The sequence below is a fragment of the Podarcis liolepis genome, assembly GCF_965112155.1.
Source record: "Podarcis liolepis genome assembly, chromosome: 9".
In the NCBI taxonomy this organism is placed as follows: domain Eukaryota; kingdom Metazoa; phylum Chordata; class Lepidosauria; order Squamata; family Lacertidae; genus Podarcis; species Podarcis liolepis.
This window is the reverse complement of record NC_139564.1, coordinates 70,661,063-70,673,839: the sequence shown is the minus strand read 5'-3', so window position 1 is coordinate 70,673,839 and position 12,777 is coordinate 70,661,063.

Genomic DNA, 12,777 nt, shown 5'->3' with positions numbered 1-12,777 from the left:
CACTATCTTTGCATGTCTCTCTAGTCTAGATGAAAGCTGTGGGCAAATACTCTTGTGTGTCGAGACCCCGCAGCCACCCCCTCGTTGGAAATAACTCACACAAGGACACAGATATTAGGTTTATGTTATTGGGCAAATTTTGGCCACAACTTTATTGAAATTACAGAATGTGAGCGGTATTGGCTTAGGCATTGATTGGACCTGACTATATCTGACTCCTGCCCATTGTGCAGGAAGTCCAGTAAGGGTGATCCACCGGTAGGGGGAGCCCTGTCGATGCGAACCAACTCAAGCTCCCCCTGGTGTTCCCGTCGGGGTCGTGTCAAGGCCCTAGCCCCCAGCCGGGCTTCAGACTAGATCAACACCTCCAGATTCCTTTAATAGAATACCCTTAAGCATGGAGGGGCAGGTGATGGCCACACCTCCCCTCCCCCACACAAGGTCAAACAATGCCTAACCGCAACCCTAACAAAGTTGTGACGATTGCTACGAGGCAGGCGAAACCAAGTGGCCAGTGCCAAATTGCCAGGTGGAAAAATTCCTACCAGACCCCTCGGACAACCAAGGCGACCAACCAAAGTCCATAGCAAGGCCATTGCCTAACCTGCAAAATAGGGAGGAAGGGCGGGTGATTGAGGAAGCGAGCCAAAGAGGAAGTCCTCTGGCTCGCTCCTCCGTTTAAATGGCCCTGGCCACGCCCCCCCCAGCCAGCAGATTGGCTGGCCGGCCTCTAACGTGGCCGGGATACCCCAGGCAATGGGGGACAAATTCCCCTGCCCCCAGTGGGGAGTGGGTGGCCTCGTGGTCCACCGCAACTCCTCCCCACTGGGAAGTGGAACGGATTTGTCAGAATGCACCACCCTGTTTGTGGGGAGAGAAAATGGGGGGTAATTTCACCAAATTTCTCCAACTGTTTCTCAGGGGTGGGGAGACCAGGGCTGACCTAAGACATTTTGGCACCTGAGGCGAACCAGAAAATGACGCCCTGCTCCCCGCCAAGGAAGAAGGGGTAAGTGAAGATCTACATCAGGAACAAGGAGGGAATAAAGATCTACATCTGGATCTGCTGCCCTGTGGATCCTGCCACCTGAGGTGGTTGCCTCACCTTGCCTCATGCGTGGGCCAGCCCTGGCAGTGACTATAGCACAGCACCTTCCTTATTCAGAAGTGGTATTGTGCTGTTGTGGCTTTTGCTGTCACTACAAGCGACAACAGTAGCAGCCTGACCACCATTTTGCCTTTCCCATGATGGCTTGTGAAATATACTCAGAGTCGATTGTGGATTTCATGCTCTTTATTCAGCTCATAGTGGTGAGGAGGAATGAAAGTTTCCCCAAAGTATCTGCTTTATATACATTATTTACACACGTGATTGGCTAATTCCGGAATTCTCCTGTTGGCCAATCAGGCTGTGGATTCACTTCCATCTGAAGCTGGATTGGGTGGCTCCTGCAGACCAATCATACTACTGCATTGTTCTAGGACCAATCAGACTGCTGCATTCTGAATCCTATTGTTCTAGGACCAATCATACTGCTGCATTTTGGATCCTATTCAACTCAGTATATAACAGCTTGATCCGAGCATTGTTCCAAAGCAAGGTGTGTGCGCGCGTGCGCTGGTGGGGTCGGGTATTTAAATGGCAGCTGTCACCCCCCCAAAAAAAATGCTGGAAAATAATCAGAGATACTTATGCAAAATGGCCTTTGCTCCAACAATTCCAAAAATTGTTGGAAATGCGGGGTGAAAGAGCATAGTTTCTTTCACATGTGGTGGCTATGTGACAAGGTGAATTTTTTGGGGGGAAACATATACAACGAATTAAAGAAGATCTTTAGATATACGTTGCAGGAAAAAATGGAAGCATTCTCATTGGGAATGGTTGGGGAAGATATTGCAAAGAATGATCAGAAATTGTTTCTATACGCAACAACAGCAGCAAGGTTATTGTTAGCACAGGTCTGGAAACAACAGCGATTACCAACAGTAGAAGATTGTCAACAGAAGGTAATGGAGTATGCGGAAATAGCCAAATTAATGGGGAAAATTCAACAGGGCAATGAAACATTTCAAAAAGAATGGAAGAAATATATGCTGTACATAGGAAAGATATATGTGAAATAGAGAAATCAGTAGAATCAAATTAAACCTCATAATGTGTAATATAAATATATTTACTGAAAAAGAATAACAACAATAAGAAGTATAATGTATATTGTAATCAAAGTAACCAGTGGTAGATGCAAATAATATATAGATAGACCACAAGAGTTGTATATATAGAAGGATTTGTTTACATACAGATAATTTTTGGACAATGCAAAGGCCAATATATAGAATGGATAAAAGACATTGCGAAAAATTTAGATGTGACAAAAAGAAGTCAGAAGAGGGAAGTCAGCTCATAGGAGCAAATTGCAAATGTAAAATGTAACATAATGTGTATTTGAAGTGTGAAATTTGGAAAATTAATAAAATAATCATATGGGGGGGACGGGACAAAATGGCCTTTGCTCCAATGTGGGCTCAGAAAAAAGAACCCAGAAAGATTCTCAGAAAAAGTTTCTTCTAAGAAATTTCAGCTCTGCTCTACTTTAGATGCCAGCCAAGTATGCTTGGTCTCCATCAAAACAATAAATAGGTGGAATTAAAAACAAATGTTACACATTTGGCATGGGAAACAATAATATGTGGTGAACAGGTGTGTGCAGTAATGAGCATTGCTGATGCCTCTGCCCTTTGCAGATGATGGAGATGCTGTTGTAACAATGTGTTTTGGCAGCATACACTCCCATTAATCCATTTTTCTGGAACAGAATACTTAACCCAAAATATACTTTCTGTTCATAGTCTGAAGAAGTGCAAAGGAGGACACTGCTATGGTTTCGCAGTTGTGCAGTAGAGGAGTCCCATATAGGGTGGGTCATATGTGTTCCCCTATATTTTAAACCATACGTAATTAAAGAAATAGATAACATTTTGCAATGACACTTTTTTTACAAGTACAATTTTTTCCCTTGCATTTAAAGAAATAAAAATCCATTACATTTATTCTTGACGAGATTTTTCAGCTCTGTGAAGGACTGATCTGTAATTTGTGTTAAACAGTTTTTAATATTATTGAATGTTGAACTGTAAATTGCTGTAACCCACCCTGGAACACTGAAGAGCAGGTAAAAAATCAGTACCACTACCACCACATTAATAACAATATTCCTGAGAAATGCCTATATTTCTAGTCAAAACATGTTAATAATAATGGGAACATCTACATCCTATAAATGCTCTGGTGCATGGGGCTCATACGTTTAATCGGACACGACTAAACAACAACAACAACCCCGGGTATAGGGTGGTATAATAATAATAATAATAATAATAATAATAATAATAATAATAATAATAGGATAGCATGTCAAAAGCACATGTTTCTATTCTAAAAAGCTCTTTAAAAATGTGACTGACTTCACACTGGTTGGATTGTGTGCTGTGCGTTTTAAGAGCATTTGTGGTAGTTTGTTACACTGAATAATAGCTCATGTTAGTTCCCATTCATTTCCTTTTCCTTGAGAAAGGATTACAGTGTGGAGGATTACAATGTGGAGACATTCTGCTTCTGTTGAAATGCACCATATCTGAGAAGGAAAATGCATACCACTGAAAAACAAAACCCCAAAACAGCATTTTAAAAAGAGCAGACATGGTTATGTCTGGAAACATCACCAAAGTCTACCCATCGATGACTTTGCCAATGATGTTGCCCACATGCAACCACACACAGAGAGAGGAAACTAATCCATGTAGGACAAGCCAGAGGGATGTCTCTCACCCAACATCGAATAAATGCATATAATCCTGCAGTCAAGAAGACTCTCAGGTGCTGTGCTGGCAGAGGCCAGCAAACTCCCAGGACTGCTGATTCGGTCCCTGCTAGAACAGAACTTTTGCCTCCCTGCCCAGTGCCGGTGGAACAAATACATACGACTAGGCAGTAACAGCAGAGACGCGGGTGGCGCTGTGGTCTAAACCAGTGTTTCCCAACCTTGGGTCTCCAGCTGTTTTCGGACTACAATTCCCATCATCCCTGAACACTGGTCTTGCTAGCTAGGGATGATGGGAGTTGTAGTCCAAAAACAGCTGAAGACCCAGTGTTGGGAAACACTGGTCTAAACCACTGAGCCTAGGGCTTGCCGATCAGAAGGTCTGTGGTTCAAATCCCTGTGACGGGGTGAGCTCCCGTTGCTCGGTCCCAACTCCTGCCAACCTAGCAGTTCGAAAGCACATCAAAGTGCAAGTAGATAAATAGGTACCAATCCGGTGGGAAGGTAAATGGCGTTTCCATGCGCTGCTCTGGTTTCACCAGAAGTGGCTTAGTCATGCTGGCCACATGACCCGGAAACTGTCTGCCGACAAACGTCGGCTCCCTTGGCCAGTAAAGTGAGATGAGCGCCACAACCCCAGAGTCGTTCACAACTGGACTTAACTGTCAGGGGTCCTTTACCTTTAGGCAGTAACAACAAAGGGTACAGCATGCGAAGCAAACACAAACATTCTCGTTCAAATCTATGCAGGTGATCTCCCTCTATTACTGGTAGCCACTGATTATTGTTCGAGCAATATCGTTCCTTTAAGATACAGTACAGTATTCACAAACACACATGGGAGAGTGTTAAGACAGATCTGCTTTGTAACTTCAACATCTGCAGTGAGGTATCACTATGCAGCTGCATGTCCATCATAGATCCTCAAGATGTTTCAGAATCTTTCCCTTTCAGCAACTACAGGTGAAAATATAATCCAGATCAAGGAACCCTGTTCTCTTTCTGCATCCCATCACCCTACTTGTCTAACCCTGAAAATATGGGCCGCTTCAGAAAATACGGGCTACATATAGGCTATTTTCCTACATCTCTCAAAGAGATTCATGTTCCATTCAACTGAAAAGAAGTGGTTTTGAATGACACCTCCCCTCACCCCTTGTTTTTTCCTCCACTCAGCACTCACAGGTGTAGCCGGAGGCCAGAAAAGGCTCCTACTTCTTCGCAGGTGAATAAAGAACGAGACATACAATACTCTTTACGTGCCTCTCAGTGTGCAGGCAAGCTGATGGCATCACATTCAGAACGGAGTCATATTACTTTGCTCTCCTGCGTGTGAGAAAAGTTGTTTGAAAAAGTCATTTGTTTACCGCGGGAGGAAAGGCAGAAAGTAGTTATGTGTGTTAAAACGAGACGGAACAAAACCTCACCACCATGAATGTGTAAAATGCTCCAGAAGAAAGCAAAACAACACAACACATGGCTCCTGAAAACTGCACTGTCACGCTCCAGTTGCTGGATCTCTTTTTTGAATTGTACTGCATTATTAAGTATTTATTATTCATATAGCACCACCACCACATTATGCATTTATGCGGCACCTGCCTGAAGAGTTCTAGGCCCTGGTCTTTAAGCATAGATCTGAATAGCACCACAATAGATTGACAAAAGCAAAGAGCACGGGAGCACTTGAGACGAGCCCTTGAATTAGTGGTCACATTTTTGCACTCCCCCCACAAAAGCAAGTTTAATAGCTCATAATGATCCTGCCACCCCGAATGTGAACTGCCCTCTCAAGGGAAGCTGCCCTGGTGCCCACACCCTAATATGTTCATCACCAAGTGAGTGTTTCGGAATAAGATCAATGTGTAAAATAAGGGCACAGAACTCTGCGTAATCCAAGAAATGTATGACTCAGTTCATTGTACTCAAGTTATTGTTTGATTCTGTTCTGAAAATTGAGTAATAACATACTTACAAAAATGGCATTTGCAGTAACACAGTACAAAGTCTAAAAATACAGATGGGGAGTAATTTAAAAACTGAAGCATGAGCATCATAATAGAAGCAATAAAAATGTTGATCACTGACTCCAACATACAAAGTATTTGCTAGACAGATATTAACATTGCCTGTTAGACAGACACCCTCCTTGCATGGCAGAAGGAAGGCAGGAAGGACCTAACTAAGCATGATGTTTTCCCCAAAGCCATGGTTTCCCCAGTAGTGATGTATGGAAGTGAGAGCTGGACCATAAAGAAGGCTGATCGCTGAAGATTGATGCTTTTGAATTATGGTGGCTGAGGGCAGCATGGGTCACAGGAACAAGCTGCCTGCGTGATCTCTCTTTATCCACAAGTTCCACTACATAGTTGGCTCCAAAGGAACAGCCAAGCCTAACCACTTTTAAGATGAAAATCCAGCTCATTCATGGAATTAAAAAATATAAAAGCGTAACTTTGATCAGATCGGAACAGCCACTGAAATGCGTAGGAAGTATGTATTTGCGGACCCTCACTTCCCATTTCTGTGTATCTTCTATTTATTTTAAAACATTTACAATCTACTTATAGTTATTATATGTATAGTCTTATTATACGTATAGTTAAAGCTATGGTTTTCCCAGTAGTGACGTATGGAAGTGAGAGCTGGACCATAAAGAAGGCTGATCACTGAATAATTGATGCTTTTGAATTATGGTGCTGGAGGAGACTCTTGAGAGTCCCATGGACTGCAAGAAGATCAAACCTATCCATTCTGAAGGAAATCAGCCCTGAGTGCTCACCGAAAGGACAGATGCTGAAGCTGAGGCTCCAGTACTTTGGCCACCTCATGAGAAGAGAAGACTCCCTGGAAAAGACCCTGATGTTGGGAAAGATGGAGGGCACAAGGAGAAGGGGACGAGAGAGGACGAGATGGTTGGATAGTGTTCTTGAAGCAACCAGCATGAGTTTGACCATACTGCGGGAGGCAGTGGAGGACAGGAGTGCCTGGCATGCTCTAGTCCATGGGGTCACGAAGAGTCGGACAGGACTAAACGACTAAACAAGATGAAGCATGATGTGAGTGATTTGTGTTTGGGATCTTCTGCGACTTTTGTGTAAGCAAGGGGCTGCTTTGAAGATCAGTGTACTGTACTGGTGCTCAGTGAGAAGGTATTTAACCCTTTCCCCAACCTAAATTGCTGCCGGAAGCTTCTTTTTGCTCTGCAGCAATGCATTTGCAGCAGGGTGCCGTGAGACTGATACAGCATAGACTTACTTTATCCCAGAAGTGACAGGCACCATACGCCAGAATCTGTTGTGAGCCATCGTAGCTCAAATCAGCCCCTCCAGATGTTTCAAATACCTTTCACATTTAACAGCTCCTTGAGAGAGATCAAAATTAAACCACTAGCCAAATGGAAGACTCAGACCATTTCGGACAGCTGACCCCATATTTGAGAAACAGAAATAACCCTACAATTCTATGGATCTTGAGGAGAGGGAAATGAGTAGAAATGACAAGTGGCAGGAACAAAGAAGATTGTTGAGATGCTCTCCATAACATGCATAGTAGAAAGTTCCCTGAAAATGTCAATGTGCTGGTCCCGGGGGGCGGGGGTGGGGTTACCGTGCGGCGTGGTCTGAGTCCGGTCCTAGGGTCTGGAGGCTGTCCGTCAAGGGCGAAGCGGGGTCCAAGGCAAGGAGCCGGGCGTGGTCAGGAACTCTGGAAGAGCAGGACAGGGTGCCGGCAGGAACAGGTTACCAACGATGTTGCTCCCGCAACCTGGGACTGGGCTGACTGGCCTTTATCTCCTCTGAGGCATAGGGCAGTCCCGGCCCACAGGTGACTCGCCTCTCCTGGCCTTAAGGTGAGCACTCCTCCTGAGAGAACTTAGTTCCCTCCGCCTCTCTGCCCTGAGCTTCTTACTGGACCCAGAGGCAACCTCACCTTCCCCTGACAGGGCTGGGAGAGGAGCACCTGCAGGCAATGGGTCCTCCATCACCTCCGGAGCCAGAGCAGATTCCGCTGGTGCCTGCTCCTGAGGATCCGGCACAGGTGAGGGCCCTTCAGGTTCAAGCCCCTGCCCCAGCTCAGCTGGCCCTGGAGGCGGGGACTCCTGTGCAGGCCGGGATTCCTCAGGTTCAGCCTCTGAATCGGATTCCCAGGCCATCATAGTCAAGCTCGAGCCAAATAAGATGTGATGATAAAAATGCATGAATCCATCACTATATGTTTTGCATTTTGCTGTTAGCAGCCACAGGACTCCTTGATTTAGATCAGGACTTTAGCATGGAGAAGGAAGCCCCTACAGGACTTTTCTTCCAGTGAACACTACCCTGGTAGAAATACAGACCCATGTAGGTGTGTTCTCCTACTGGCTTAATAAGCAGCTTTGGGGTCAATTTCCACTAGGAAAACAGCATGGAAGGAAAAGTTAAAGTTCTGCCTAATGTTTCCTCACCAGAATTCAAAGAGGTGAGGCAGCTGTGGCTGCTATATTGTTAAGTTCCAGTCTGAACTGTAACTATTTTATCTGTATATACTGTATTTTCTGGCGTATAAGACTACTTTTTAACCCAGGGAAATCTTCTCAAAAGTCGGGGGTCGTCTTATACGCCGGCTACAGCAGTAGCACCTGCAGCAACTCCCCCCAAAGGATAAAACGACAGCAAATTAAATCAGAGGACACCAAGCTCTCTAGATGAAGCAGAAATACGCTTGAAAATTGGCCCCAGAAGCCCCTAGCCCCTGGGAAGTAGAGCGGATTTCCGAGCCGGACTGGAGACTGGTTTTTAAAATTTTTATTTGGTGTGCATTGGAAGAGGGGTAGTCTTATACGGCGAGTATATCCCAAACTCTATATTTTAACTGGAAAAGTGGGGGGGGGGTCGTCTTATACGCCAGAAAATGTGGTAATTGTGTATGCTATTGTGGTAACCTGCCCTGGGACCCTAAGGTGGGCAGGTAAGAAAAACTGTAAATAAATAAATAAATGGCAGAATGAAAATAAAAATGATGGGTATGCGCTCAATGCTTCTGTCATGTCTAGTGTGGCCTTCACTTTTGTTACTGGACCGAAAAGACAAAATAGATGAAAGGACTATTGAAACGGAAAATATGATAGCGCCATCATATAAATGCATGGTGCAGCCATATTTAAAGCATTTTGGTTGCACCCTCAAAAAATGTATATAAAACTTCCAAAGGTCCAAAAAGTGCAGCAAAAGATGATAATAAAGGCTCACCAACAGGACAACCGATAAAGAATATGAGGAAGAGTTAGATCATTTGTGGCTTCTTGGTCTAAAAAAGAAGACGATAAACAAGGCACATGATGAAAGAGGTCTGCAAAATGATGAATAAATAGAGAGGAATCATTCCCATTCACAATATTAGAACTTGACGTCATCCAGTGAAATTGATTGACAGTAAAGTTCCCAGCAGATGACAGTTAAGTACTTTTTTGTGTGATACAGGATTAGCTTATGAATTAATTGCCACAATATGTCATTATGACTGCCGCTAAAAAGGCTCTTATATAAACCAGATAAATGCACTAATTATTATAGTTTAAAATGACAGCTCCATATTTACAGTGACCTCCACCCTGTCCTTTGGCTGGGCACTTTTGGAAAGAACGCACGTAACCTGAAAGAACTTGACATAGTCCAGAGAGGTAATTTCTACATTTCCTATAAATTTTCAGTAACTGTGAAGAAATCAACAGAAGTATTTTAAAGCACCATTAAGGTATTACGGCTGCTTAGCTCCTGGTTGTGGGCTGAACTGCCTTGTGACAGTTTAAAGATGAACAATATATCATGAGCTACAGCCTAGTCCTGGGATTCTTGGCATAGGGAAACCTTGGTACCATGCGCACACAGCAGCCATTACAGCACCATTAGCTGTGGTGCAAAGGTGCATGCCAGGCTAGTTTTGGCTCGCCAGGAAGTCCATCCTAGCCTGCAAGGTCATTTCACCCAAAACCTCAATTTCCAGTATTGATGGCACTGTGCCTTTGAAGACCAGTTGCTGGGAATCATGAACAGGGAGAATGCTTTTGCACACAAGGTCAACATGCAAGCTTCATTCTCCATAGCTGTCAACTTACAGATTTGAAAATAAGGGACCAGCAGCCTCAGAAATAAGGGATCAGCAGCCAAAATAAGGGATTTTCAGAGCACAGGTATGTTCGACTTTTGAGCCCCTCTGAGCCAACGGCAGAAAGCCCAGCCAGCAGCCAAACGAAGCCTCAAGCGGTGGTTCCCACAGCGCAGCAACCCGGCAAAGGGGATGCAGCAAGGAAAACCACCGTCACCTCTCCGCTGGGAAGCGCTGAGCAAAGGCAAGTCCCCAGGCAATGCGGCCGATTTGATTGGCACAAAGCATGCAAGCTCCACCCCCCAGTCGTTTTTAGACTCCTTATTGGGTGAGCAAAGCAGCCAAGCAACACAGTTGGAGCCTTCCTCCTCCCTGGCCGGCAGGGAGGGAGGGAGAGGAGCTGCTTCCTTTGAAACCTGGGAAATTTAAGGGACATCATCAATAAGGGACAGCAGCGGGACATGGCGCTGGGATAAGGGACTTTCCTGCCAAATAAGGGACGGTTGACAGCTATGTCATTCTCATAGGCATCTAGTTGGTCACTGTGAGAACAGGATGCTGGACTAGATCTGGTCTGATCCAGCAGGGCTCTTTGTATGTTCAGACCATGTGAGTCAGTTGCTCATCACGACCCTGATGTGTGGAGTGGACTGCACTGGGGAAATTGTGATTGTAAACCTAGACTCACTCACCTAGGAGCAAATCCCATTGAACTCAATGGGATTAACTGTAGAGTAAGAGATGTCTGGTTTGCAGAACACCGCAGGGCATGAAGATCAAGTCATGTGCTGATCCTCCACCTGGATGGATCTGCTCAGGAAAGTGGGACCTGAATCAATTGCATTCAAGTTACAAGAAAGTTAGATTCCAATTAAATATATCAGGAAGAACTTTCTGACAGCAAGAACTGTTTGATAGTGGAACAGTCTCCCTCAGGAGGTGATGAACTCTTGTTTCCTTGGAGATTTTTAAGCAGAGGTCGGATGGCCATCTGTCATGGATGCTTTGATTGAAATTCCTGAATTGCAGGGGGTTGAACTAGGTAATTTGAGATATCGGTCTGTAACAAGCAAAGATTTGCCTTGGTTTATAATTTTCTGTGAAATTAGCAGGGCTTCCCCCCCCCAGCTGGAACTCACAGGAACTCGGTTCCGGCACCTCTCAGGTGGGTGCTATTGGAGGTGTTCATGGTGAGTTCCGGCACCTCTTTTATAGAAAAATAGCACTGGAAATTAGATTTGTCTGTCTGAACATACTTGAATCAAAAATATGTAGTAGTGAGAAAGGCTCTTGCAGGCAAAATAAGGAATAGCAGCTAGTAAACTCAAGAGGGAGAACGAATGAGTAAGGGTTTGCATTGATATAATGAGCAATGTTTGTCAAGACTAATCTGAAATCTGATATTGCTTCATAAGATTATTATCTATCAATAAATCAATAATGATAATAATAATAATAATACTTTATTTATGCCCCGCCCATCTGGCTGGGTTTCCCCAGCCACTCTAGGCAGCTTCCAGAATATTAAAATACAATCTATCACATCATTTGCATTCCATCCTTCTTCCAAGAAACTTAAGGTGTTGTACATGGCATCCCCAGTCCAATTTTATCCTCACAACAGACCTGTAAGGTAAGTTTGACCAAGTGGGACTGACTGGGCCAATATCACACAGTGAGCTTTGTTGCTGGGGAGGAATTTGAACCCGTGTTTCCCAGATCCGAATCTGACACTTTTCCTCACCCAAGTCCCTATAATAAGAGCCTTCAATAGATACTGGGCATTAATGGATATTTGCCTGCTGTAATAAATATCGGCCTGTTTCTCTGCTTCATGTCCAGTAACAATAAATAAAACCACACCTGGAGTACCACAATTTAAGGAGGATATTGACAAGCTGGAATATGTGCAGAGAAGGGAGACCAAGATGATCGAGTGACCAAGATGGAAACCAAGCCATAAGGGTATGTTTAGCCCGGAAAAGAAGAGGCTGAGAGGTGTTATGATAGCCTTTCTGAAGTATCTAAGTATCCTGAGGGACGCGCGTGGCGCTGTGGGGTTAAACCACAGAGCCTAGGACTTGCCGATCAGAAGGTCGGTGGTTCAAATCCCCGCAACGGGGTGAGCTCCCGTTGCTCGGTCCCTGCTCCTGCCAACCTAGCAGTTCGAAACCACCTCAAAGTGCAAGTAGATAAATAGGTACCACTCCTGCGGGAAGGTAAATGGCGTTTCCGTGCGCTGCTCTGGTTCGTTAGAAGTGGCTTAGTCATGCTGGCCACATGACCCGGAAGCTGTACGCCGGCTTCCTCGGCAAATAAAGCGAGATGAGCGCCGCAACCCCAGAGTCGGTCACGACTGGACCTAATGGTCAGGGGTCCCTTTACCTAAAGGGCTGTCACGTGGAGGATGGAGGAAGCGTGTGTCCCCCCCCCCCACTTTGGAGGCTAGAACCCAAACCAATGGATTCAAATTAAAAGAAAGGAGATTCCAACCAGGAAGAACTTTCTGACCATAAGAGCTGTTTGACAGCGAAATGGACTCCCTTGGAAGGTGGTGGACTCTCATTCACTGGAAGTTTTTAAGCAGAGGCTAGATGGCCATTTGTCATGTAACTGAGATTCCTACATTGCAGGGGTTGGACTAAATGACCTTTGGTTCCCCTTCCAACACTGCAATGCTATGATCGTCACAAGTCGCCCTGAATGATGCTCAGTGCATACAGACATCACATCCTTGATGCCATCCTTGCGTAAGACTTTGGTAATATGGCATCCTGGGTGAGGACAAAATGTAGTGCCCATTCCTTAATGATTCTTATTTACACAATAATATTTGGTATAGTGGTACCTCGGGTTAAGAACTTAATTCGTT